This window comes from Cavia porcellus, unplaced genomic scaffold (assembly GCF_034190915.1).
Source record: "Cavia porcellus strain 051 isolate PalLab524CR breed Dunkin Hartley unplaced genomic scaffold, mCavPor4.1 scaffold_27, whole genome shotgun sequence".
NCBI classification, from domain to species: domain Eukaryota; kingdom Metazoa; phylum Chordata; class Mammalia; order Rodentia; family Caviidae; genus Cavia; species Cavia porcellus.
In genome coordinates, this window is record NW_026947510.1 from 45902966 (window position 1) to 45929463 (window position 26498).

The window sequence follows — 26498 nt, forward strand, 5'->3', positions numbered from 1 at the left end:
ATTTAAATATTAAAACAGAAATACTAAACCTACTAGAAAACAAAACAGGGAGAAGATTTCCAGACATGAGTGTATGTAAAGTTCATCAACAAAAGTCAGAAAAGATAGGAAATACTTCAAAAATCAGCAACTGGAATCTAATTAAAATGCAAAAGAAATCAGCAACAAAGTTAAATATGAGCCACAGAAGAGGACATAATTTAGCCAATTGTTCCTCAAACAAAGAACTTCTACCCTAGAACATATAAATAATTGAAAAGAATCAGACCACTCACATTAAAAGGCCAAATCCAAAAGTGGACATCTGAGATGAACATACACTTGTGAGATGAAGAAATACAAATGGCAAATAAATATATCTTTTAAATGTTCAACATCACTCATCACTCAAGAGAAGCAAATTAAAACAACAATGAACTTCCAATGTTCCCCAGAAAGAACGGTTATTATGAAAACAACCAACAACAAATGCTGGAGGGAATGTGTGAAAAAGGAAGCTTTCTCCACTATTTGTGCATGTGTAGACTAATACTACCATTTTAGAAACACTATGTAGAAATCTAGGATTAGAGTCCCATTCTGCCCAACTCTTCCTCTTCCGAGTGTCTTCCCAGAAGAATTTAAAGCATCATATCGCAATGATAATTATGCACTCCTATTTATAGCAGCACAATTTGGAATAGCTAAATCTTTCTAGCAACCCAGGCACCCATCTACCAAAGAAGTGATTTTTAAAAAGATGTGATTTTTAAAATAAAATGGAGTACTACTCAATTATAAAGAAGGATATACCTGAGACTTACATATGTAAATGGATAGGACTCAACACCATACTCTTCAGTTACATAAATCAGTCTCACATGTGTAATCATCATATAGTCTCACTTGTATGAGATGTTGAATACATAGGATGCAAAATGTATAAGTGATTTTGTTTTTTGGGAATAAACTATCACAAGAAAGAGACACTCAGGTGGGGAAGAGGGAAAAAGTAAAAGAAAGAAAAAATTATACTTAAATATATAACCAAGATATTTTAAATAGTTTTACTGCTAGCTTCTCTAAGTTCATTATACTAATACTGACTCTGTGATATCTCATGCCTGTATCTTGAATCCTGGGTAGCTACTCTGAAGATAACAATACACAATGAATTAATTATTATTACTACTATTTTATTTTATTTTATTTTATTTTATTTTATTTTGAATTCTGTTATTTTCTTCTTCTTTTTAAAACTCTGGAGAGCCAGTGTTTCTATACCAAAAGATTTTTCCCAAATACTGGTACTGGTGTGAATGAACATAATAAATTAAATGTTTTGACCTGATCTTAACCATTACTGAGATTTTGTCTTCTAACTTATTTTGTAAATAAGTTTCAATTTAATAAATCATAGAACTTTTCAAAATTCATATCCATATATTACTTAAGACAATTTTTTGTGAATTGTAATTTTAGTCCCTAGTACATAATTTGTCATAGGAGCATCTTACCAAACCATGTATCATACATGGCAAATACAAACACAAAGCCAACGTCTCCTGTGAGCCAGAGGTAGCCATGTGGGCTGGGATGAAAACCAAGAAGCCAACCCTTGCATGTGAGTCAGCTGACACCCAGGCTGGGAGACAAGAAGAGATGAGACCACTCCCACAAACCTGGTAATTTGGAAAAACACAGGTTGAGGTGACAGCTACTGAAGTAAAAAAAAAAAAAAAAAAAAACAAAAAACAAAAAACACATACACTTAATCTTTATATTGCTTGATGGACTTTGCAAGCCTAAAGCTGATAGTCTGAGCATCTATTTGGGATAAGGAAGCCATTCCTTCTCCTCCACTGTCTTTGACTAAAGTTTGTTTTCCATTTCCAGTTTCTAAGGAATTTAATATTTCTTAGGTTAGCATTCTTTCACAAATGTGCTCTTTATATTTTTTTTTGCATTTTATAATTTAAGAATCTAAGTTTAATGTCAGTAGTGATTTGATATTTTCAACATTTTCTTATTTTTATCTTTTTCAAAGTACATTTTAATAATATACTTACCTTAATTTAATGCTTGAAACTTTTCATATTCATTTCTTTACTGTATTTATGGTTTAAGGTTTATACCCTCAAAATATGTTAATATGTATAACTTTGAAAAGAATTCCTAACACTAGGTAAGCATTCATATCTTTGAATTATTCAGATACATTTTGACCTGTTCTTTGTCATCTCTCAAGGGCTCCTATCAGGACAAACAATTCTTTTATATGTTATGTGCAGAATGCATCATAGATGCTTTAAATCAAAAGTGCTGGAGTGGCTCTATCATTATAGGTATTTTTTTGTTTCACAGGTGATCCTCATGTAAACAAAGCACAACAGCTTGGCAAACAATGAGAAAGAAGAGACATACAACCAGCAGCATGCATTACACTGAGTCAATTCCACTGGAAAATACAATATTCAAACATATATTCTTATTCACATTACTTATAATTCTGCTAACAGAAATGTAAAAGTTATACATTTTAAACAAAAACAGAAGAATAGGAAAACAGAATTAGAAAATGATGATAGCTGATTTTTTTCTGGCATAGACCACTTCTGCCAGAGAACAGAGAGGTAAAAGGAAAACATACTCCTTAAATAATATTTGCTTTCTGAAGTTAGTTTTCCTTTAACCAATTTCATGGCTGTGCTAGAAATTTATGCTCTTTAAAATGTTTTCTTACAATCAGAGGTTGTAATTGTTTTAAAATTTTAGTTTCTTCACTAGTATGCTTTTGGAGGAAGATATATATCAATAGCCAAACGTAATTTGAGACTTTCAAATAATGAGGTCTGTGAAATAAATGATTCACATCAATAATACAGGTCAAGATTGCATGCATCATCTATCAGGTTAGAGTTCAGACTATAGTACCATTACCCACTGTTACTTTGCTAAAACAATGACTTTTGATCTTTTAGAATTCAGATTTCTCTCTTTTTCACGTTTATTTATTTTCTACTCACCAATCATATGAAGAGTTACAATTAACTGAGGAAACATTTTTTCTTCTAATATACATTGGCCAGGCTGCTCATTTCAAATTTACATGCATCATATATACCAACATTATCCAGACATTGCACAGCATTGCTCTACCAATAACTATTGACATTCATTTGTCTTTATTATTTCCTTCTGGAAAATTTATTCATTGTTTTATCATTGTATGTCATAGAACTTCTCAGGGAAGTAATTAGGAACTGAAAAATAGCACTCTAGCCTTTCAATGTGCTGTTTTTGGAAACAGCAAGAGAAGCACTTTTTCTTCCATTACATATGTGTTTCTTTGAGCATTGTAGAAGGTACAGAATAGTCATTATTTGATGATTCGAGGTTTGCTTCATCTGTGATTTTTCCTTCATTATTGAATGCCTTGGTATTTTGTCCTTCACATTTTTTTCTCAAGAAATGAAAAAATATTAAGCATACAATAACTCCTACAAATTTTAAGGCCATAGTCATGCCCACAAAGGAGTATCTATGAGAGAGAAAGAGAGGGATTAACATTTCAAATTGTATGTAATTACTTACTATATTTTTATTTAGTATGCAAACTTTATAGAGAAAAATTGAACCTATATACAAAATAAGGAAGCCAGATTCCAGCAACTACTCTCATTAACACATGAGAAATTTTGAATAATTTCTCAAGAATTGCAGACACAGAAGATCCATTTTTATAGTAAAGGAAAATAAACAAATCTAAGACTCTTAAAAACTCCTGTCATGTGAAACAAGGGAGGTGGGAAGTACTAAGAGACAGGCTTAAAGCTCACTAAAAATAAAATAAAATAGAAGACTGTTTTCATAAGTCAGAAGTGCTTGTGAAAAAGCTGTGTAAAAATTGTCTCTTTAGTGTAAGAACAAAAAGAGCAAAATATAGAACAGATTTTGTATAAGGAGAAATAACTGCTAAAAGGAAAGACCAACTGGCATGGGGGAAAGGAAAATAGAAAGAAGGGAAAAAATATAAATATATATTTATATCAGCTAACAAATACATTAGCTGAGATAACTGTACTATTAATTTTAATAGTTCATTGAAAGAAACAGTGCTTATATTGTTTAATAAATTTTGCATGCCTGTATATTTGTATTTGAACAACTATTTTGCATATAATATACAACATAATAATCACTGTTAATTTCCTATCATCTTGTTTTGAAGTCCTTTATCATTTTATGTTGCCATGGTTTTGTCTTCTTTTTATTCTCTTTAAAATGTAAAATAAATATTTATTTTTTTAAAATTTTATTTAAGGAGAAAAAGAAAAAAAAGCAGAGAAAGGGTACAAGTTATGCAGATTTACAGAAAAAAATAAACAGTAGGAAATCACTAGTAAATGGATTACATTTTGTCATCTTAGAAATAATTGTTCAAGTTACAAAATTAAAGCTTATATAGTGGACATTCCAACAGTGAGACTGCAAACAGTTCTGTTCAATGATCCAATAAAACTCAGTAATATCATTATTTATACACTTAAATATACATGCAGTTATATCGTTTAGAGCACTTTCTTTTCCTCTCTTTTGTACAATGACAATTACACATTTTGGGTTTTGTTGCTCCCACAGTTCTTATTACTTTTTTTGGAAGAGAGTAGAACCAACAGTGACATAACAGAACAGTCAGTCAAATCAAAAGGGTGGATGTAATACATAATGTAAAAGCATAATACTAGGTGATCAACAATGGTTACCATAATGCCTCCTGCTATCTCTAATAGAATTGCCTATATCATTAGTTATAATAAAATTTGAACAAAACAGTAAAGAACAAGACCAACAAAACCAAAACATTGGAGACATTATAGGTCTTCAAAAGTAGATAATAGTCAACCAGAATGGGCGTCATAAGAATCCCACTATCTTCACAGCTGTTGCCTAAACTTTCAAACCTGGTACTATCAAGCAAAGCAGAATAGAGGAACATCAGTCAAAACAAGATGGTGAGAGCAATACAGGGCTTTAAATCAAGATAATGGAAAGTCAAAGTGGGTCAAAATAATATATCCTGCTATTTTTTAATTTATTTTTCCCTTAATTAAAAGGATAAAAAAGTAAATAATAAAATGGAGATTGAGATAAAAGAGGGCATAACAGCAAATCAGCGCAGATCAAAACATAACCATTTAAGCAAAATAGTGTTTCACAAGATTATCCCGACATAAAAGTAGTTACCATATTGTCTCTTTCCTTGAAATCTTTGAGTATAACTTCGTATACTGTAGCATCAAATGTATCAAAACAATGTAAAACCATTTAATAGAATGACAGTATTACAGGGTATTTAGAATCAACTAACAGAAAATGAACAATGGTTTCTGTATAATCTCCTTGTCTATAAAAGGTTTTGCTTATGCTATCATATATAATAAAATCCAATAAGATACCACCTGTTTAGACCAATGGAGAAAGAAGAAAAAAAGCTTGATGAGACTTCAAAACAAGGTGATACTAAATCAGTATTATCTCTTAAGACGTCATTTTCTCCAATATAGCTGTTCCTATCATCCAATTTTCTCTGCCTCATTTCTGTTGAGCTCTTTTTCTGTCATTAGTTGTCAGTTTGTCTTCTTCATTTTGTTTTCTGCTCCATTCATTGAGGCCTCTCTGCCGCTACTTCTGGATTTTTCGTAATTTTCTTTTTTTAGAATATCTTGCAGTATTCTCTGTAGAGTTGAATTGGTGGTTGCATATTCCCCTAGTTCCTCTTTATCCTGGAAGCATCTTGTTTTTCCATCAATTTCCAGGGAAAGTTGTGCAGGATATATCAATCTTGGCTGGAGATTATTATCTTTCAAAGCTTGAATTATTTTCCCCCACACTCTTCGTGATTTGATGGTTTGTGCTGAGAAGTCTGCTGTAATTCTGATGGGTGTTCCCTTGTAAGTTATCTGTTTCTTGTCTCTGACAGCTTTTAGTATTCTGTTCTTGTATTGGATTTCTGGAATTTTAATTATTATATGCCTGGGTGTTGCTCTGTTTGGGTTGTAGGTGGCTGGGTACCTGTATGTTTCATATAACTGAGTATCTTTACCTTTTGCTAAATTAGGAAAATTCTCCTGGATTATTTCTGTGAGTAGCTTTTGTAGTTCATTTGTTTGTGTCCCTACTTCTTCTTTTTATGTTCTTAATTCTTAAGTTATAGACCCTCTTATCATCTTCTAGTCTTTGTATTATTGCTGTTTGTTTCTTTGTTATTTTTAAGAAGTTTTTCATTTCATGCTCCCATATTACAACTCCGCCCTCCAGTTCAGATAATCTATCCTTAGTTTCTTTCAAGCTGTTATGCCAGTTTTCGATAGACTTTTTAGTTTCCTGGTAGTCTATTTGAACCTGCTTCACGTATTCTATGCTTTCTCTATTTTCTCCATTAAACAATTCTCCCCTCTTTTTCTGTTCTTCCATTCCATCATCAGTTTTTTTCTTGGGTGGTGCTTAGCATTTCTCTAACTATTCTGCTTATGTCTAGCTTCAGGTCATTAATAACTTCATTCCTGAACTTGTCTATGAGGCTCTCGAGATAGCGCTTTATGTCTATTGGTGCTGTGTCGGCTGTTGTCTCTTTCTCAGGATTGGGGGCCGAGGACCCTTTCTTGTTGCTGCCTCTTCCCATATTCTTTGTTCCTTATATATGCAATCATATATAGGAGGCCAGCCTCCTTCCCTGTCAGCCACAGTCTGATTGAATTGCGCTGGCTAGGTGTTCCCACCCACCACAGCGCACCAGGAAGTTGCAGACTGGGCAATCTATGTGGGGCCTGCCCCTCCAGGTCAATCTACCTTCAGGAGCTGGGACCTGGGCTGTGCTAGCCTACTGGATCTCAGCCCGCAGCGTCACATAGGCTAGGCACTGCTCACCAATCCCGCTTGAGAAGGGGACACATGACTGAAATCACTGCAGCGCCCTGTTCCCGCAAGTCTGCCCGGTCCCAGAATGTCCTCTGTTGGAGTCTCCTGGACCGTGGCAGAGTCCCAGTTTTCCCTCACTCACTGGAGGTGGATGCACGGCTCCCCGCCCGTCCCACTCTCAACTCTGTTCACCAATTCCCGTTCTCAGAGCTTCTGTGTGTCTCTCTCCCTGCGGAGCTGATGCAGACACAGCGGTAGCAGCAGGAAGCCCAAATCACAGCTTCCAATGGCCCGGGCTCCAGCTTCCATGCTGAGGCTTTATCTGTTCCTGTCATAGCACCAGGATTGCATTCCCAGTTGGTTTCTCTCAGCCCAGTTCATTCTTGGGTCACCGGGGCACATCTCCTCCTGCTTATGATTCCTTACTCAGCACCATTCCTGAATTCTAAGCTGGGTGTTTCAGAGAGCCTCCCTAGCTGCTGCTATCTGTCCACCAATAGAGGCTGACAAAATGACCTAGACTCAGTCACAGGCCTATAGAATGCGCCTCCTCTCCTTGGATTGTATGCTACATGGTTAAATAATTATTTAGTCTTTTCCTGAGCTGCTATTAAATGATGTGACACTCTAGATACTAACCAGGAAAGATACTAAGCAGCAGGGCCTTCTCAACCACACAATCAGTGCAGTAAATAACTCTTACTCTGCAGTACATTGTGCAGCTAGCATCTTTTTGATAATGTGCTTAGACATTTTACTCCTACCACGTCTTCAAAAAGGCCTTCTATGTACACTCCATGAAATTCTGCTTGCATGGATTCTTAGAGAAAAATCAACAGTTATATTTCACTTTTGATAAGGGATTTATTTTTGTACTGATTTCCTTCAGGAGCTGTCTTTCGTTGTGATTTTCTATGCTTTGAAAATGAACTAGTTAGTCTACATACCTGAGATTCTACATTACTAAAGAGGCTGGTGTTAGCCAGTTCTGTGAACTGCAGGCTCACATAAGTGTTCTGAGCAAGGTTACAAATACTAGGATACCATGTTAAGTAGGTTAGGTAATTTCTATTAAATGAAGAATATGTATACATGCATATAAATACATTGCACAGAGAAGGAAAAACTGAAAGTTAAACTTTCAGTTTTCTTATTTTTCACTGATTTAACAATTAACAGTGCATTCAAAATTATTGCAAGAGCATGTCTGATTAGATATAATATACCTGTCAATACAGGTCTTTATAAATGATTATAAGTAAGGGAAATGAATGACAGCACTCAGAAAAAAGTAGAAAAAGTATTACAGGTATTCTGTCTTTTGCAATAAAGGGTACAATATTATTTGAAAGTGAATTTAGATTATTGCAAACTCTAATGGAAGCAATGAAAATTTGATTTATAATTTATAAACTAAGAAACTAGAGAACGTAGAAGGATGTCAATTTAAACCACAATGACAGAAAATGAATGAAACATGTAAATAGAAAAATAAAGGTGTGTTTTGTACCTGTACCAACTCTACATAAGTAGTATAAACATTATGTTTTGCAAACATGTACTAATACAAAGGAGATTCTATCTTAGGAAACTAGTATTGTAAGAGCAAATTCAAAGAATGAAATAAATAATAAAAATTACAGCTCAAATTAATGATATTAAAAACAAGTCATCAATAAAAAATCAAAAAGAAAAAGCTACTTCTTAGAGCAAATCAATATAATTTATAAGCTTCTGATGAGGATAAATGGGAAAAGAGAATGGACACAAATTATTGACAACAGAATCAAAAGAAAATACAGAGAGTCCGTGGACTGTAGAGACCATGGACACTGAAAAGTTAACAAAGGAGTACCATGGGAAAATGTTTCCAATTTTTAATAACCCAGAAAAAACAGCCAATCCCTTGAAAGTCATGATCTACTCAAATTTATAAAAAAGTGATTCAGTCTGAATAGTGTATACATAACAAAACTGAATTAATAATAATTTAAAAAATTTAAAACTTGAGGCCCAGATGAATTAATAAGACATTTATATGAAATATACTAGGAAGAAATTATTGATTTTTCTAAAATCTTTCTTGATCATTCTATTCTACTGCTTTCGTCCACACACCAGATAAGAATATTATAAGAAGAAGGAGAGGATGGACTACTATCTCTCATCAATAGAGATGCAAAACTTGACGACAAAGTAGCATACTGAATTCAGAAATATCTTTAAAAGATAATAAGGACAAAGCATGATGCATTGAGATATGCAAGACTCATTTACCACACAATCTATTAGAGCAGGGATCTCCAGCCCTGGTATCTGGTCCATGGCATGTTAGGAACCAGGTTCCATAGTACATGAGTGGCAGGAGGCAAAGTAAAGCTTTATATTTAAAGCTATTGCCCCCTGCATTTGAGCTCCTGTCAGGTCCCCAGGAGAGGCATTAGATACTTATATGAGCACAAATCCTACGTGTAACTACAACTGTGAGACATAAAGCATGTGATTTCTCTTTATGAGAATTTAATGCCTGATGAACTGAGGAAAAGGTCAACTGGAGCCTATAATCAGTGCATATTCTACCCTTTATTCTATTTACACTTCTGGGTGCATATCATTTCCACAATGGACAAATTTGTGTCATTTTGGCAAAGCTATTCTTAGCAAGAATGACTGAAAACAAATGTCACTGTGGAAAGAATGACAAGAACAGAAGGCCTTGAGACTGATCATGAAAAGAAATTAAATTCCTTGATTTCCTTTACAGCTGTTATTTGGGGGGGGAGTTATTTTTATTTTTCTTTTTTCTCTTTAAAATTAAAAACAAATGCCAGCTCTTACTGATTCATTGCATGGCAACAGATAATTGACATTCTCCCAGCTCACTTTGCATGACATATTGTGACTGATTTTCCATGTAAGAGATGAAAACTTCAAAGCCTTGTACCACAGGAACATCAAAAATCCTGCATTAAGAGGCAAGTCCTTAGAATTTATCAGCAGAAAACAAATGTGACAGTAGAAAACAGTACCTTCTGGAAGGCTAACTCTTCATCAAATATGCTTTACTGAGAGAATCATACTTAGTGGTTAACCATATTGTTAGTGCTAAATAATCCTTTAATATTAGTGCAGAGGTAAAACTGCCTGTTTCTCAGGACTTTTCTTAAAATTAAAGGAGAGGTCAGAGTTTAAAAATGGCCCATAGTCCTGTTTCAGAGAACAAAACTAGATAAAATAATGAGTTGGACTGGGAATTTAGCTCAGTGGCATAAGCACCTGCCTTGCAAGCCCAGAGTTGTGAATTCAATCCCTGGTACCAATTAAAAAATAAGGATTAATGAGCCAGCATGGCTTACATTCCAAGTAAGTGACTCTATAAATGTTGCTGAGAAACATTGCATGTTCTTGTCTCTGTGGAGAACTATATAAATCTTTCAATGGTTATATACTAGCAAAACTGACTTGGTCATTTTGTGACTGTGTATAGAGGTAGAGGCTTTCATAAGTGGATGGCTTTATAGTTTCGCCACTCAGTCAAAAGTTCTGCAAGTGAATCTAACACTGTGTCATCCATAGAGGTATACTACCTTTCCATAAAATATCAACTGTGCTTAATGGTTTGCAGGAGATGCATAAACTCATCAATCCCATTAAAGTAAATGGTTTTAACTCATCTGTTTGTGTACTTCTATGAAGAGTTAGCTGCAGAACATACAAATATAAACATGCAAACGAGCTTGCATACACACTTTCTGAAATGCAGAAATTAGATGATATGCTGAATGCCTTTAAATTAAGAGACTTTTCCACAGCTTACTTTTAGATATATAGTTACCCTTACCATAACTTTCAGTAACAGAAAATGCATAACAAAACTTCAATACTTGTGTGACAGTTTGAAACTACTCCATAAATTCTGTTATTTCTAGAGAAAGCAGCAACTGTATTCGCTTTGGCATACAAACTGGATGCACTCAAAGACAATTTATGGGAGCAATGAATGGAACAATGGTTGGATGTGGAAATGGTGCAACTCACCATTGTCATTATTTATTCACTAGGAAAGTATTTGCTACTAGTGTATGAGATGTCATGCTCTGCTGGTAAAAACATAGTTCTAGAGACAGGGAGGCTTATCTCAGGAAACAAAACCGTGATTCCACTACAGTGAAAGCTAACACTTCCTGAAGGTTATTTTGGGCCCCTCATTCATCTGAGTAAACAAGTTAGAATGGGAATTGCAGTGATACCCAACGTGATTGATCATATTTTCGAAGACAAATTGGATTCTACCTCCACAATGCAAGAAAGTATCAACAAACTTTTACTACAGCACATCTCTTAGGGTGACTCCTAATATTGCCATGATTGATATTAAGGTCAATGTGAAATTACAATGCTGCATTCTGGAAGGATGAAAAATGACACAGCACATTCAGAAATGAATAAGTGGGTCACCCTGCTAAAAGAATATACACAACCTGTGAGGTGCTGGCTGTAGTCTAGGGAAGTACAGAATGCATAGAAAATGGTATTTATAAATGCCAGCTGTGACTATATCACCAGTAACAGAGATGACTGTTACTAGTCTTCTAATTACAGTAATTAGAATTCTGTTCTCCTTATATGCTTCCATTGTAACACAATGTTAATAGACTTTACATTGGTACTTAAGTGTTGTTAAACCTATGTTATAATGCTGAAGTTATGAAATGTTAGAAGTAACCATCACCCAAAGGCAATCTTGCCATCTATTCTGGGGAACGACTTAGTCCATTTCCATGGTATACAGTATACTTGTACCATCATTTTATGTGTTATTTTGAACTCATCTTTTTATTTGAAGGCTAAATATAGGTTAAGAGATATGTCTGGTTGTGAGGCTGTCAACAGATGGGATGTTCACATTTACTATTGTGTCAGTTTAATAAATACCCAGCTGACAGCTTAGCATTTTCTGGGCACGACTGCATAATGGACTTACTTAACAGGGAAGACACCTGAAGGTGGAGAATCCAGATAAAGGGAATGTATAAAACAAGTCACAGACAGACTCAAACTAGCCCAAGAGAAGACATGAGAGCTACGACCACAGGCAATACCTTAGTGTTGAGGCCACTGAAACTCTTTGACATTTGCATCATAGTACAGATTGTTCAGGTGATGGACATGGCCCTGTGGGATTTAGTGTTTACCCTGATGGACTAGGGCCTTGTTTTGGTCCATTTCTTTTCAATCCCCTACTTTTGCATTTTGCAATGGGAATGATTATCTATGTTGGAACTATTTAATGTTCTTTTCATTTTCACGAGGCTTTCAACTCAGACTGTCTTGAATCCCAGTGTAGCATTTGGACTTGAATTTGAAATTATTACGATTTTGGCATCTCTTAGATGGAATAAGTGTACTTTTATTAAAGGGATGCAAATGTGTCCTCTGGGGACCAGTGATGGAATGTTGAGGCTTATCTCTAAATATTCTCTACTGAAACTTCTTACACCAATAGATGGAATTTTGGAGAGGTAACTTGAGTGTGTGAATCTGGACCCTGGCTGTATTTAACTGGACAGGGCTCCTAATGGGTTTATCGCTGGCTGTGAGGTCAAGTGCTTAATGGTGAGAGAAAGTGGGACATCCCTGTTTGTAATATATAGATATAGATACAGATATCAATATATATCTCACTTCCCTTGAGGTAATGAGCCCTGGTACTTGTCTGGGACCAGCTGACTATGGACTCAAATGATTACAAACTCTGAGATAAAATAATCCTCTCCGTTTTCTTATGGATGCTAGACATCTCATTGTGTCAGCAAGAAGGTATCTAACAAAGCCATTTTCAAACAAAAGCCAAATTTTGAATGAAAGAGCCAGGTTGATCTTTCTCTGATCTGGTGCTTCATTGCTTACCTCAGTGTTTGAAAGAATTCAACAAAAGTCAATTGGGAAAACTGAGACTTACTGGATTCCAAGAGTATTGATCCGGAATAGTAATGATACATTTAAAAACACATATTTTGTTTCCTTCAATCAAAATTTTTCTATAATCTCTTTCTTCTTTTGTCATTGTATTTTAGTTTATTGATTTTAGAGATTTGAATTTAGTCTCGCTTTAAATTGTTTCCTTCTTTTTTCTCACTTCAACGATTTTTCCTGAAAAATTATCAGTTCTTTGCTCTGTTTAATTTCTCCTTTGCCTCCTCTTCTCTTCTTCATCTTTTCCTTCTGTTTCTACTTCTTCCTTAATTTTTTCCTACATATTTCTTCCTGTTTTTCTGTTCTTCTTGTTCTTATTCTTCTTCTTCATCATCATCTTCTATTTCATTTCCTTCTTCATTCTTTTTGTCTGTTACAAGTACCTTATATTATTAATGTCCTTTTGTTTTTAAATAGAACCACCTGTCTCAGTATTCTCTCCTCTTTCTCATATTCCAATGATAATCTTTTAAAATTTTAACGTTCTCATTCTCTGTTTCCCAACTCCCTCTATCTTTACTAACACAAACTTTAAACTTAATGAATCCTCAGATAGCTAAGTAGATACTGTCAGTATTCAATACTGTTACATTGTTAGTGGAGGTAAAATTATTCCAATTAGTAGATATTTGCTATATGTAAATATTTCAATTGTCTCAGTATTTATCCTATATTCTAGATAACTTTACAGGGCTAAGGAAGGTACATTATTGGCTAATCAATATCCACTTTGTCTTTGAAAGTATTATTTTTGCTGATTTTACTATCAGCCAAGAAGACAACCACTGGTGTTAATTGGATATTTCTGTCCAGATATTAAAACATAGAAAAATGTCACAGCCTAGTGACATCAACAATATATGACCAGTTCTCAAAGAACTATGGATTTGGCCTAATACAACAAACATCTCTATCCATGTAAACTGTTACATGGTTCCTAGTAAAAATGAACAGGTCTATAGATATGCATGCTCAGAGGAGACAACTGAAATGAAGTAACTAACTAAGCAGATCTCCACACTCATAACAAAGGCTTCTACAATACTGAACTTACAAGCTCCAGCCCCAAAGCAAAGAAATAGAAACATGAGAAGACAAGTTAAAAAAATGTTTCTAAAAACTCCCAAATCACCCAAAGATGAGGCACAGGGCAGAAAGGGGGAAGAAAGCAAAAGCCTCACATCAATGTTATTCAAAATGATAACAGCAAAGAAAGAAATGGAAAACAATGTACCTGATGAATAAAAAATAGACGTAACTAGACAATAGACTTAATAAGTGAGTCTACTGAAAACACTAATAAAAAGCTTGTAGAGCTAAACAAAATGATACAGATAACAAATATCTAATGAAGAAAGAAGTCAAAGCTCATAAAAAGAGATAAACAGACATTCAGGAGATTAATATTCTTTTGAATCTACCGGCAGCAGAAATGACCAGTGTGAAAATGGCATGTAAGAACCAGAAGATAGCACTGGAGACCATTTAATAAGCAATATCTTGAAAATAGCGTGGAACATGAAAAATGAATTCATCAGCTTCTAGAAGATGCTAAGAAGACTAAGATGAGTAGGAGTTAGTAAAAAATCAAAAGATAGTACTAATGGCACAAGGCCTGTTTACTAAAATAATAACAAGTCTTTCCAAATATGGGAAATGTATTTAGCATTTAGATAACAGAGACATGCAGAACTTCAATTAGCCACAATCAAAAGAGAACATCTCCATTACACATCGGAGTCACAATCCAGAAATCCAACAAGAGCACAGAATTCTAAAAGCTTTTAGAATGAAGCATTGTATCACTTGTAAAAGTAGATATTATAATTGCAACAGCCTTCAAAACACAAACCTTAAAGGCCAAAAGTCTTTGGAGCAAAGGCTTTCAATCACAAAGAGAAAATGATTTGCCACTAAGTCTGATGTATCTTGTAAAGCCATCTTTCCAAAATGATGGTAAAATGGGCTATCATATTATAAACAGAACAAAAAGAAATCCATGATCACTGAGCCAACATTATCAAAAACATTATGAAACATATCCTAGGGAGAGACAGTAAACCTAAAAAAGGCAATGGTGCAACAGAATGAATACCTGCTTAGGTGAAGAAGAAAGAAAAGGAAGTGAACCAGCAACAGCAACAGGAAAACAGTGCAGTGACAAGACTGAGTCGGTGTCTCTCAGTAATAATTCTCAGTGTGAATGAATGGTTTTGCAATCAAAAGACACAGATTGGCAGAATGTCTCAAGAGGCAAAATCCTGTGGCACACTATAGACAAAAAAATCATTTAATCTAAAACTAAATTGGTACACTAAAAGCAAAGGATGGGAAATAACATTCCATAGAATTGGAATCCCAAAACAACCAGGTATATGTATTTTATTTTCGGAAAAATTAGACTTCAAGCCAAAACTGACCAGAAGTTGCAAAAAGAAGGTCACAATACATTGGTTAATAGAACAAATTAACAGGGAGAAATAACAACTATAAAAATATATATGCACCAAACAGGGGTGCATTCAACTGCGAAAAACAAGTACAAATGGATATATAAGTTCATCAAATATAAGCACAACTATACTGGAGGAATCTCAGTATGCCACTGTTACAAATAGGCAGATCTCGTAGACAAGATATCAGCAAATAAATACAAGAGCTAACCTCACCCTGTCATGGTTTATGTCTGTGCTCCCCAGGCCTGATGCATTTGCATTGTGCATTCGTGATTGGTTCATTGTCTAGAGCTTGGATTGATAGTGTCACTGTTAAGTCCACATAAGGGTGGAACCAGCAAACAATTTAATGACAGGAAGAAGGTAGGTCTCTCTCTCTTGCCCGTTTCCACCTTTCTGTTTGCAACCACCATGCCACTGGGGCCCTGCCATGCCACGCTGCCTTAGAGCCTACTGAGTATGGAGTGAAACTTCCAAACGCTGTAAGCAATAAACCTTTCCTTTCCCAACTTTGGGTGTCAGGTATTTTGTCTCAGTGATGAATAAAAAGTCACTAAGATACACGCAGTGAATGAATTTTACCCAGTGTTCCAACCAACCACAAATACACATTCTATTCAAAAGCACATGAACTTAATCCAAAGTAGACCACATACTAGCCAATAAAGAATGTGCAAGCACACACAAATATCAAAATTATACCATACATATCGGCAGAGCATAACACAATAAAACTAGAACTCAACATAAAATGCAAGGAAACCACAGAAAATATGCAATGAAACAATAGTATCTTCAATGTTCAATGGGTCATAGAGGCATCAAGAAAGAAATTTGAGAGTTCCCGGGGATATTCCCTGAACAGAATTTGGGAGACACTGAAAGCAAAAAAGAAGATTTTACAATGAATGTATACACAGCAAAACAGAGCGAGCCCAAACAGCATCTTAACGATGCAACTGAAGGTCCTAGGAATGATCCAAATTAAAAGCCAGAACCAAAGAGGGAATTGTAAAGTTCAAGGAAGAAATCAATGAAATAGGCACAAATTTAAAAAAATAAATAAACAAATCAAACAGCTGATTCTTTGATAGAATTTAAGAACAAAAAGAAAAGCCTCTAGACTTTGTTTGTCTCCTGCCTATTAATATTAAAAACATGCTATAACACACATGTGTGTAACATTTTATAGCATCATTTATCATATTTTTTGAGACAGAGTCTGCCTATGAAGTGTAGAGTGGCCTTGAACTCACTTATCTCTCTCAGGCAAGGCTCAGATTCATGGTGCTCCTCCTGGCTCAGTGTCCCAAGTGCTGGGAGTACAGGTGTGTTGCACCATGCCATGCCATATTACACGTTTTAGAATATATGTGCAGAATAAATTTCTAGAAGTACTGCTGTTGTTCTGAAGATAGGCACTCTTGTCAGCATGGTATGCAATTATCACTTTTTGATTGCCAACAATCTGGGTCAGTTTTAATTACAATCAATGAATTTTAACATCTTTTTATATAAATCATCACTAAAAGTATCCAGCAATTTTTGGAAATGCTTAATAATTTATCCTTTAATATACTTTATTGTTTTAGGGCACAATAATTTTTACATAAAATGATACATAAAGTATATACAGTTCCCACATATTCCTTGTTCTATATATAAATCTATTGTTTTTAACATCCTTCAGTAGTATGGCACCTTTGTTACAGTTGATGAGTACTGAAACATTATTAAGGAGTCCACATTTTTTATTAGAGTTCACGGTGTTATACAGACTTACAGGTTTTATATGGTCGTGGATTAAGCATGTTATTCAAAATATGTCTATTAAAGCCAAAATGCCCTGTTTTTCATTTATTCATCCTGCTCTAAATACTTGCATCTACTGGCTTTTTTACTGCTTCATAGTACTGCCTTCTCCAGAAAGCCATGTAGTGGGAATCATCACATCTTTGGCTTTGAAAATTGTCTTCCCCATGTATTCTTTCTTTATTTTTGTAGATTAATACATCTGTAATATTTTATAACATTCCATTGTATAAAGGTGCAACATTTTATTTATCCATTTACCAGGTGAAGGCATCTTTGCATTTTCCATTATTTTATTGTAGAACTACAAATAGAGTTGCTATTAATATATACATGCAGATTTTTTTTGTATTCAGAAGTCTGCAGTTGACTTAGAAAAACACCTAGAATTATTTTCTTGATCATGTAAGTTTGTACATTAATTTGTTAGAAACCACTAATCTTTAAATTTGACTAAAGAGTTTCATATTCTTACAAATAATGGAAAAATATTTTTGTTCCTTTTCATTCTTGCCAGCATTGCGTGATTTTTTTCTTTGTTTGTGTGTTGTTTTTTATGTCTTTTAATTTTAGATCTGTTGTGTATTCAAGATACTTTCTGTCTGTGTTGCAACATGCAATTTCTTCTTCCTGTTTTATTTTATCTTTTAAATTTGCTTTAAATAGTTTTGTTACACAGTTTGGCAATTATTTACCATTTTTTATTATGATTTCTCAGAGCTTTGGTCATACCTTGAAACAGACCTCTGTTTCACAGATAATGAACATTAATCCTATCATGACATATTCAAGTGTCTGTTGTCTATAATTAATCCAGGTATAAATTTACAGTAGATATTATTTATGATGAAAGCTACCATTGCCTTGTTTTTTCATATTACCATTCACTTTTATTTATACTAGTGAAAAATATTCCTTCTTATAAATAGAAAAGAAAACAATGAACACATGGAAGCAAAGGCTTAGTGAATGACCAGCAGAGGAAGGATTAAAGGGAGAGTAGTGGAATGGGAAAAATGACAATGATAAAGATATATTATGAATAATGATTAAGATATACTATATACAGGAAAAAATTCCCTATGATCAATGTGATCATTATATATAGCAAATAGACATTCATAAAAATATTAAAATGAATAAAAAGGAGTGGAATACTACAGGTATAGTTTTCCTTTTACATCATTTATACAACTGGAGCCTTATTGCTCATTTGTCTCTCTGGAGAAGATAGACACAATGGAAACAAAAAGAAAAATCATTATGTTTATATAAATATATAGGGTTACATAAATATGCATATACATATAAAGTGGAGAAAAATAAACTGTATGCACAATTCAAGAACAAAATTTTTAAATGTGTATAATGTTTTTTCATAAGATGGGGTTACTCTTTTATTGGAGACCTTATAGGATGCTCTATACCACAGAAAACCACTACACCACTGGCCCTTACACAAGAAAATTTAAAATCCCTGTGCAACAATCTCACTGGCCAAGGTTACCACGTAAACAATTCACCAGACTAATAACTGTCTAAAAGATGATGGTCACCAATTTCAGCACTTCTTGTAAGTTAAACACTAAAACTTGTATTAATCTTATATCAGAATAAATTTTGAATTAAAATATTTACACAAGTTTTCATTTTCCTGAAGTAGTTGCACATTTTGTTCAGACTCTGTATATATATATATATATATATATATATATATATATATATCAATATGTATTACACATTTTGTATATATGTTTTTTATATATGTACTATACAAAAAGTTTTTTATTTAACATTCACACCTTTGTCTATATCTGTAAAGCAAGAAAAGATATTTTCATATATCTCAATAGACAGATTTTAGAATGAGCAAAATTTTTGGAAACAAGCAATGAGCAAATATTTAACATATTTTACTTTCTCCTATTTGATTCTAGGCAAATAAGCTATTATCATTCAATCTTAGTTGACTCATATTTGAGGGGGAAAAATAAAATATTCATTGTTATAATTGCTCTGAGTACCAAGGAGAAGTTGGTATTTTCTGGTATGATACAGATACTAAGTGTACTTTAAGTGGTGACCTTAATTATTAATTTAATATTCTACTCAAAATGATATGCTTTTGAAATTAATATAGTCAAAGCAAAAACAATGAATGAAATACATGTAAGACAACTTACCCTAATAATGCAGAATCATACATGCTACAGGCCCCTCGTGTTCCACAGCTGGTGGTGGACCATTTTAAACACGTTGTATCAATAATGGCCCCATAATATATTGGAGCTAACATTCCACCTGCAACATGACATGAGAAACCAACAATTCATAGAAGATTTTAGAGTCAGGAACGCCAAAAATTGTGAAAGTCTCATTGTTTTGACCTAATTGTATGCAAAATTCAAAACGGTAGATATCCTCAAAAGATCAAGATAGTTGGGCAAAATTTTGGTTCCCTTCAAGAACTCCATTTGGGGTACAAGCACTTCCCCATATGAACACACACACAGCCATCTTCCCTAGAATCTTGGAATGAATTAAGTTCATGAACTGAGCTACCAACTTATGATGTCACATTCATCTTTTATCTACCCTAAATCTCCAAGTACATATAATCAAGAGAGACCATTGTATATCTGTAAGCTATTTTCCTCTGGGAACATCAATTGGTATCAGTTAAGACAATGAGAATAAAACTGGGAAGATACTTTGGTTCAGGTATAATCTTTTGCAAGAAACATAAAGCTGGAATATTGATAGTGGAATTATAATTTTGTGGGTAGTAGTGAAAACACACAGCACAACTGTACCAAACACAGGAGTGTTTTCAACTTTACTTTAAGAAAAACCAAATTCACCAGCATAGCTGGATACAGTCAATGCTTAAAATCAATAGCATTCCTGTACAAAAACAACTAACTCTTTCAGCGAGAAATTGGAGAAACCAAACCCTTCACAATAGCATCAAAAATAATGTAATACTTAAGAATCAATTTTTATTCCACTTTATAATATCAAAGAGATAGACAATTCTTTTTAAGGAAACAAGAGACATCGCTGATAACCATTGTTGATAACCTTGTACTCTGTTTTACATCATGTACTATGTCTATGCTTGGTTTTGACTGACAGCTTTGTTTTGCCATATTTGACTTTATTCTTACCCCCCAAAAGTAATAAGAACTAAGGAGTAATAAAATCCAAAATGTGTAAATTTTGTTGTAAAAAAGAGAGGGGGAAATAAAAAGAGCTCTAACGGATATAACAGCAAGTGTGCTTAGGGGTGTTAAATAGCTGACTATATTAATGTTTTTGGATCATTGAACACAGCTGTTTGCAGTCTAACTGTTTGAATGTCCACTTTGTATTCTTTGATACTGTGATTTGAGCAACTATTTCTAAGATGATAATATGTAATCTATTAACAGGTGATTTCTTACTGTTTTTTTTTTTTTTGTAGTTCTGTATTACGTGTACCCTTACACCGCTTTGTTTTGTTTTGTGTTTTTCTCTTTTTCCTTTTAAATAAAATTAAAAAAAGAATCGATTTAACAAAGGAAGGAAAGATGTATATATTTAACATTACAATAATTTGAAAAAGTAAACTGAAGAGGATAACATAAAACAGAAAGATAGCACTTTCTCACAAGAAGAACAAACACAATGAAAATGGCCATACTCCCAAAATTTTTATACCGTATATAACATATACATAATGTAGGTACAGGATACAGTATACAGATTTATTGCAATTCAACCAAAATGTTACTAGTATAACTGACAGATCTAGAGAAAACATTTCTGAAATTCATCTGGAACCAGAAGAGACTTAAAACAGCAAAGGCAATCATGGGTAACAAAGGTAGGGCAGGAGGCATCACAACCTCACATTTGAAATTGTACTACAAAGCTACATTGACAAACTAAGCATGATACTGGCAAAAACCAGACTTGAGGTTCAGATTAGAAATACAGATTAGAAAATACAGACACAAATACAAATACATCATCCACCTCATCTTTCACAGAAAGGCCAAATATGTTCACTGGGAGGATAGCTTCTTGAATAAATGGTACTAGAAACGATGGCTCTCCATAGGTCAAACACTAAAACCAGACACATGTCTATCATCATGCACTAAAATCAAAATCGATCAAAGATTTAAATATTAAAACAGAAATACTAATTCTACTGGAAAACAAAATAGGGAGAAGATTTCCAGATATGAGTGTATGTAAAGTTCATCAACAAAAGTCAGAAAAGACAGGAAATACTTCAAAAATCAGTAACTGGAATCTAAAATGCAAAAGAAATCAGCAGAAAAGTGAAAATATGAGCCACAGAAGAAGACATAATTTTAGCCAATTGTTCCTCAGACAAAGCACTTCTACCTAGAACATATAAATAATTCAAAATAATCAGACTACTCACAGTAAAAGGCCAAATCCAAAAGTGGATATCTGAGATGAACATACACTTCTGAGATGAAGAAATACAAATGGCAAATAAATAGATCTTTTAAATGTTCAACATCACTCATTACTCAAGAGAAGCAAATTAAAACAACATTGAAATTCCATTGTTCCCCAGAAAGAACAGTTATTATCACGAAAACAACCAATAAGAAATGCTGGAGAGGATGTGGGAAAAGGAAGCTTTCTCCACTGTTTGTGCATGTGTTGACTAATACTAACATTGTAAAAACCCTATGTAGAAATCTAGGATTAGAGTCCCATTCTGCCCAACTCTTCCTCCTCCAAGTGTCTTCCCAGAAGAATTTAAAGCATCATATCGCGATGATAAATATGGACTCATATTTATAGCAGCACAATTTGTAATAGCTAAATCTTTCTAACAACCCAGGCACCCATATACCAAAGAACTGATTTTTAAAAAGATGTGATTTTTAAATAAAATGGAGTACTACTCAGTTATTAAAAAAGGATATACCTGAGACTTACATATATAAATGGATAGGACTCAACACCTTACTCTTAAGTTATATAAATCAGTCTCACATGTGAACACATCATATAGTTTCATGTGTGTGAGATGCTGAATACATAGGATGCAAAATGTACAAGTGATATTGTTTTTTGGGAATAAACTATCACAAGAAAGAGACACTCATGTGGGGAAGAGGGAAAAAAGTAAAAGAAAGAAAAAAGTATACTTAGATATATAACCAAGATATTTTAAATAGTTATACTGCTAGCTTCTCTAAGTTCATTATACCAATATTGGCTCTATGATATCCCAAGCCTGTATCTTGAACCCTGGGTAGCTATTCTGAAGATAACAATATACAATGAATTAATTATTATTACTACTATTTTATTTTGTTTTGAATTCTGTTATTTTCTTCTTCTTTTTAAAACACTTGAGGGCCAGTGTATCTATACCAAAAGAATTTTCCCAAATACTGGTACTGGTGTGAACAAGCATAATAAATTAAATGTTTTAAATTTAAAATAACTTGATCTTTTTTGTCTTCTAACTTATTTTCTAAATAAGTTTCAATTTAATAAAGCATAGAACTTTTCAAAATTCATATCCATGTATTACTCAGCACAATTGTTTGTGAATTGTAATTTTAGTCCCTAGTACATAATTTGTCATAGGAGCATCTCATCAAACCATGTACCAGACATGTCAAATACAAACACAAAGCCAACCACTCCTGTGATCCAGAGGCAGCCATGTGGGCTGGGATGAAAACTGAGAAGCCAACCCTCTCATGTGTGTCAGCTGACACCCAGGATGGGAGACAGGAATAGATGAGACCACTCCCCCAAACCTGGTAATTTGCAAAAATACAGATTGAGATGAGAGCTACTTAAGTAAAAAAAAAAAAAAAAAAAAGAAAACACTTAATCTTTATATAGCTTGATGGACTTTGCAAGCCTAAAGCTGGTAGTCTGAGCACCTATTTAAAGGATAACAATATGGAGTATAGAAATCATCAGGATTTCCATCTGTCTTGTTTTTGGAATCCAATATCGTTTTCACTGTTTTATTTGGTTCCATTTTATTGTTTTGTATTATTCTCTTTAAAACAAAAAAAAAAAGTGTAATGATAAAATAATTGAATAATTGCAATGGAAAACTTCCTTTTAAAATATCAGTATCTTGGATGCAGCTCCATAGCCGAGCAATTGACTAGCACATATGGAATTCTGGGTTGAATTCTTCAAAATAGCAACAAGAAAAATGGGAACTAGTTCTCACAGTGTGATGTCAGTGCATGAAAAGGAGGACCAACCACCTAAATTATATACCCAACCACTCTGCTAGCCATTTTTGCTAGTTAGGGAAGTGCCAGCAACTACATAGGCTGCCGGAGAGAGATGTACAGCAGAAGAATCCTGGGAAGAGAACTGGGGTGGAATCCCACAGCTCCTCCATCTTCGCCTCCCTGACATACCTTAAAGTTCTCCTTTCTGCCTTTGAGAATCTGTGACATTTTCTCAAATGCACTTCTTGTCAAGCTTTGCACTGTAATTTGGCCACAGTTTTACCTCTTTCTTGATTTCCAGATGTCCAAGGCATTGACTCCTCCTACTTCCTTACCTAGGGCCACCAGTGATTGCCTCTACCCCATGATGAGTCCCCAGTCCAAAGACAAAACCTGAGTATGAAATATTTCTAAGTCTTATAAAGGAATACCAATAGGGGTTATATTAGAAGTTGTTAAATTAATAAGAGTAATCTGGAAAGGACAATGGCAAATGGCATAAGGAAGAGAGGATGAATTCCTAAATTTCTGACAAATGACCTCATGTGAATACTGAGAAATAAGTCTTTTATATCTAGAAATTATGGTTCCATTATTTGCAAATAAATTTTACAATGTCCCGAGTGCTTGTTAACTTAGAATGTTCCCTTCATCTCAGATGCCTAATTGCAGAGCCTAGGTTGTCATTCCTTTTTACATTTTGATCTTCTGGTAAAGGAGCCACCCAGCATTACAACACTTCAGAGTAAGGAGCTGCACAACTTAACTCAGATTTTTAATATTTTGTTCAATCTCAGTTGATTCAAATTCATGGGATTCCCAAGCATTTTCAGTCTCCATTTAGAAAGAAGGCCCTCCACTCTGCTTAGCTGGAAGAAATATCCCTAAGTAGAAAATCCATTGGGATTACCTGTCTTTCTATTCTTGCATACAGTGCAATTATGAGGATGCTTTGGTCTTAACTAATTCATTTTAGAATTAGCAATCAAATTCCCATTAAGGTCTCACAGTTTTCCTGTCCTTTTTTATTACTTTATCATGCAAAGAGAAATGACTCTCATTAACAATTCTCTTAAACCTTTGTATAATCATAAAACAAAATCATTCAGTTTTTGTGCTTTGATGTGAATATTTATCCCCTGAACTTAATATACCCATACCTAGTGTTCGTGAAGCCAGTGTATTGAAACCCATTGAGAGAGACTTCAAATCAGGTCGAATAGTTCTGAAAAACACAAACACAAAGAAACATTAAACATCTTTAAAACAGCATACTGAATTAAACGTCAAACTGTTCCTCTGTCATTTTTCTTCATAGTTGACTGAAACCCCTCAAGTGGATTCCCAACACTGTATTGTTAATATTTTCAAGATTAAAAGTTACACACTTCAGTGACATTATTATGGTACTTACTGTGTTATGATTTCAAGAAAGTTTCATAAACATTTTCACATTTTTTCTTACAAAAATCACATCAGAGCATGACTGTAACAGGTCTTGTGATGCCTGTAAAGTCACTGACCAGGTAGAGTCTTGTCAGTGGACACAGTGTATGGGGAAAAAAGCAGATCAATTACCTGGGCAAAGGTCTCAGCACACCTCTCTCACCTTTCTTGTACCTATCACTGATGTAACAGAAAGATTTGCTACTATTATTACTGAACTATGAAACAACCAGAAGAGTGGAAACTGTCATCTATATACTATTGTCTAGGATCCCCGTCATTTTAACCACAGACAACATATATACACTTAGAAATTCACTGTTTTTTTAAGAAAGTTATTTCTGCAATTTTCTTTTTCTGTGTCTGGTAAACCAAAGGCAACACTGGCCCTTTGATAAGCTTATACAATTCCAGTGGAACAAAACCATCTGGAAGCTTCAGAAGTGGTCTTAACTGAGGGAAGAGCTTGCAGCTTAGACAAAAATCATCTTCACTGCAATGCCAATGTGAATGATACAGTTTTGTGTTTCTTTTACTCAAACTATTTAGTGACCATTAAGCAAACATTTACTGAGTACCTATGACATGATAATTTTTGTTTTTGAAAGTAAAGAGAAAAAATAATGATTCATAGCAACTAAATGACTTGGAGAAGATATTTAATCTCTCTTAGACTCTGTAACTTTTGAAGTGCGCATTATAATGCTTTGTTCATGTGTTGTCAGAGCTCAGTGCAATGAGCAAGGAATTAATACCTCAAGTTTATTCACATGTATTTTTTCTGTTATCCTCCCATAAGAACTATGATATTTTTGAGGCCCTCAAAAGTCAATGAGACAGCTAGCGATTTTGGCACGTGCTGATAGGCCCACCTCCTTGGGAGGTGGATACAGGATGATCATGTGAGTTCTGGAGTTCAAATCCACATGGGGTAAATTGAGTCTGTCTAAAACACAGAGTAGGCACAGCAATAAAACAGAAGAATAAAAGAAAAGGGACTTGAAATCTTGTAAAATTGCACAGAAAAATTCAGTTAAAGGTATCATAATAATATTTAACAGTACAATATATTAGTAAAGAAAACAAGCATTCTGGCTCTGAGGAACTGCCAGATCAACAAGCCTGAGGGACAGGAAGCCTGTCCTGTTGTTGAGGGAGGTGGTACATGATATAATGAAGATGGGAAATTATAACACAGGGGACATTCATTTTTGTATTAGTGTCTATCCCTCAAATATAATTTCCAAGGGAGATTTGGGTAAGCCTGAGAGCTCAGGTTTCATTGCTTCAATCTTCTCATAAGTGCCTGCAGAGCCATTTCTACTGCCATTGATTTTTAAAGCATACACTTGTGTTTCACTCTAGAAGCATAACAGACATTGTGAAACTTGTTAACAATTTTTCTTTTAATCCAGGGAGAGGCCCAGCATGCAGGACAACTGGGTAGACTACTATATAGGGTTAATATTTTTCTAAAATGGGCCACCAACTTCAACAACAACCCAGCAGAAATTGTACATGTGTATGATCTAGTGACACACACATGAGAACAATCACAGACATCCTTACATTCATGTGTGTGCACATTCACACCATGGCACAGGTTAGTCCCCCACCTCACTCATATTTACACTCACGCATAGGTGTGCTCATGCACCCACAATCATCA

The 26498-nt window shown here is 34.2% G+C and overlaps 1 pseudogene; it reads right to left on the minus strand.

Annotated features, from left to right (window-relative positions):
• Window positions 1-2589: 2589 nt before the first annotated feature.
• Window positions 2590-26498, minus strand: part of LOC100718861 (solute carrier organic anion transporter family member 1B3-like) — a 64011-nt pseudogene continuing 40102 nt past the window's right edge.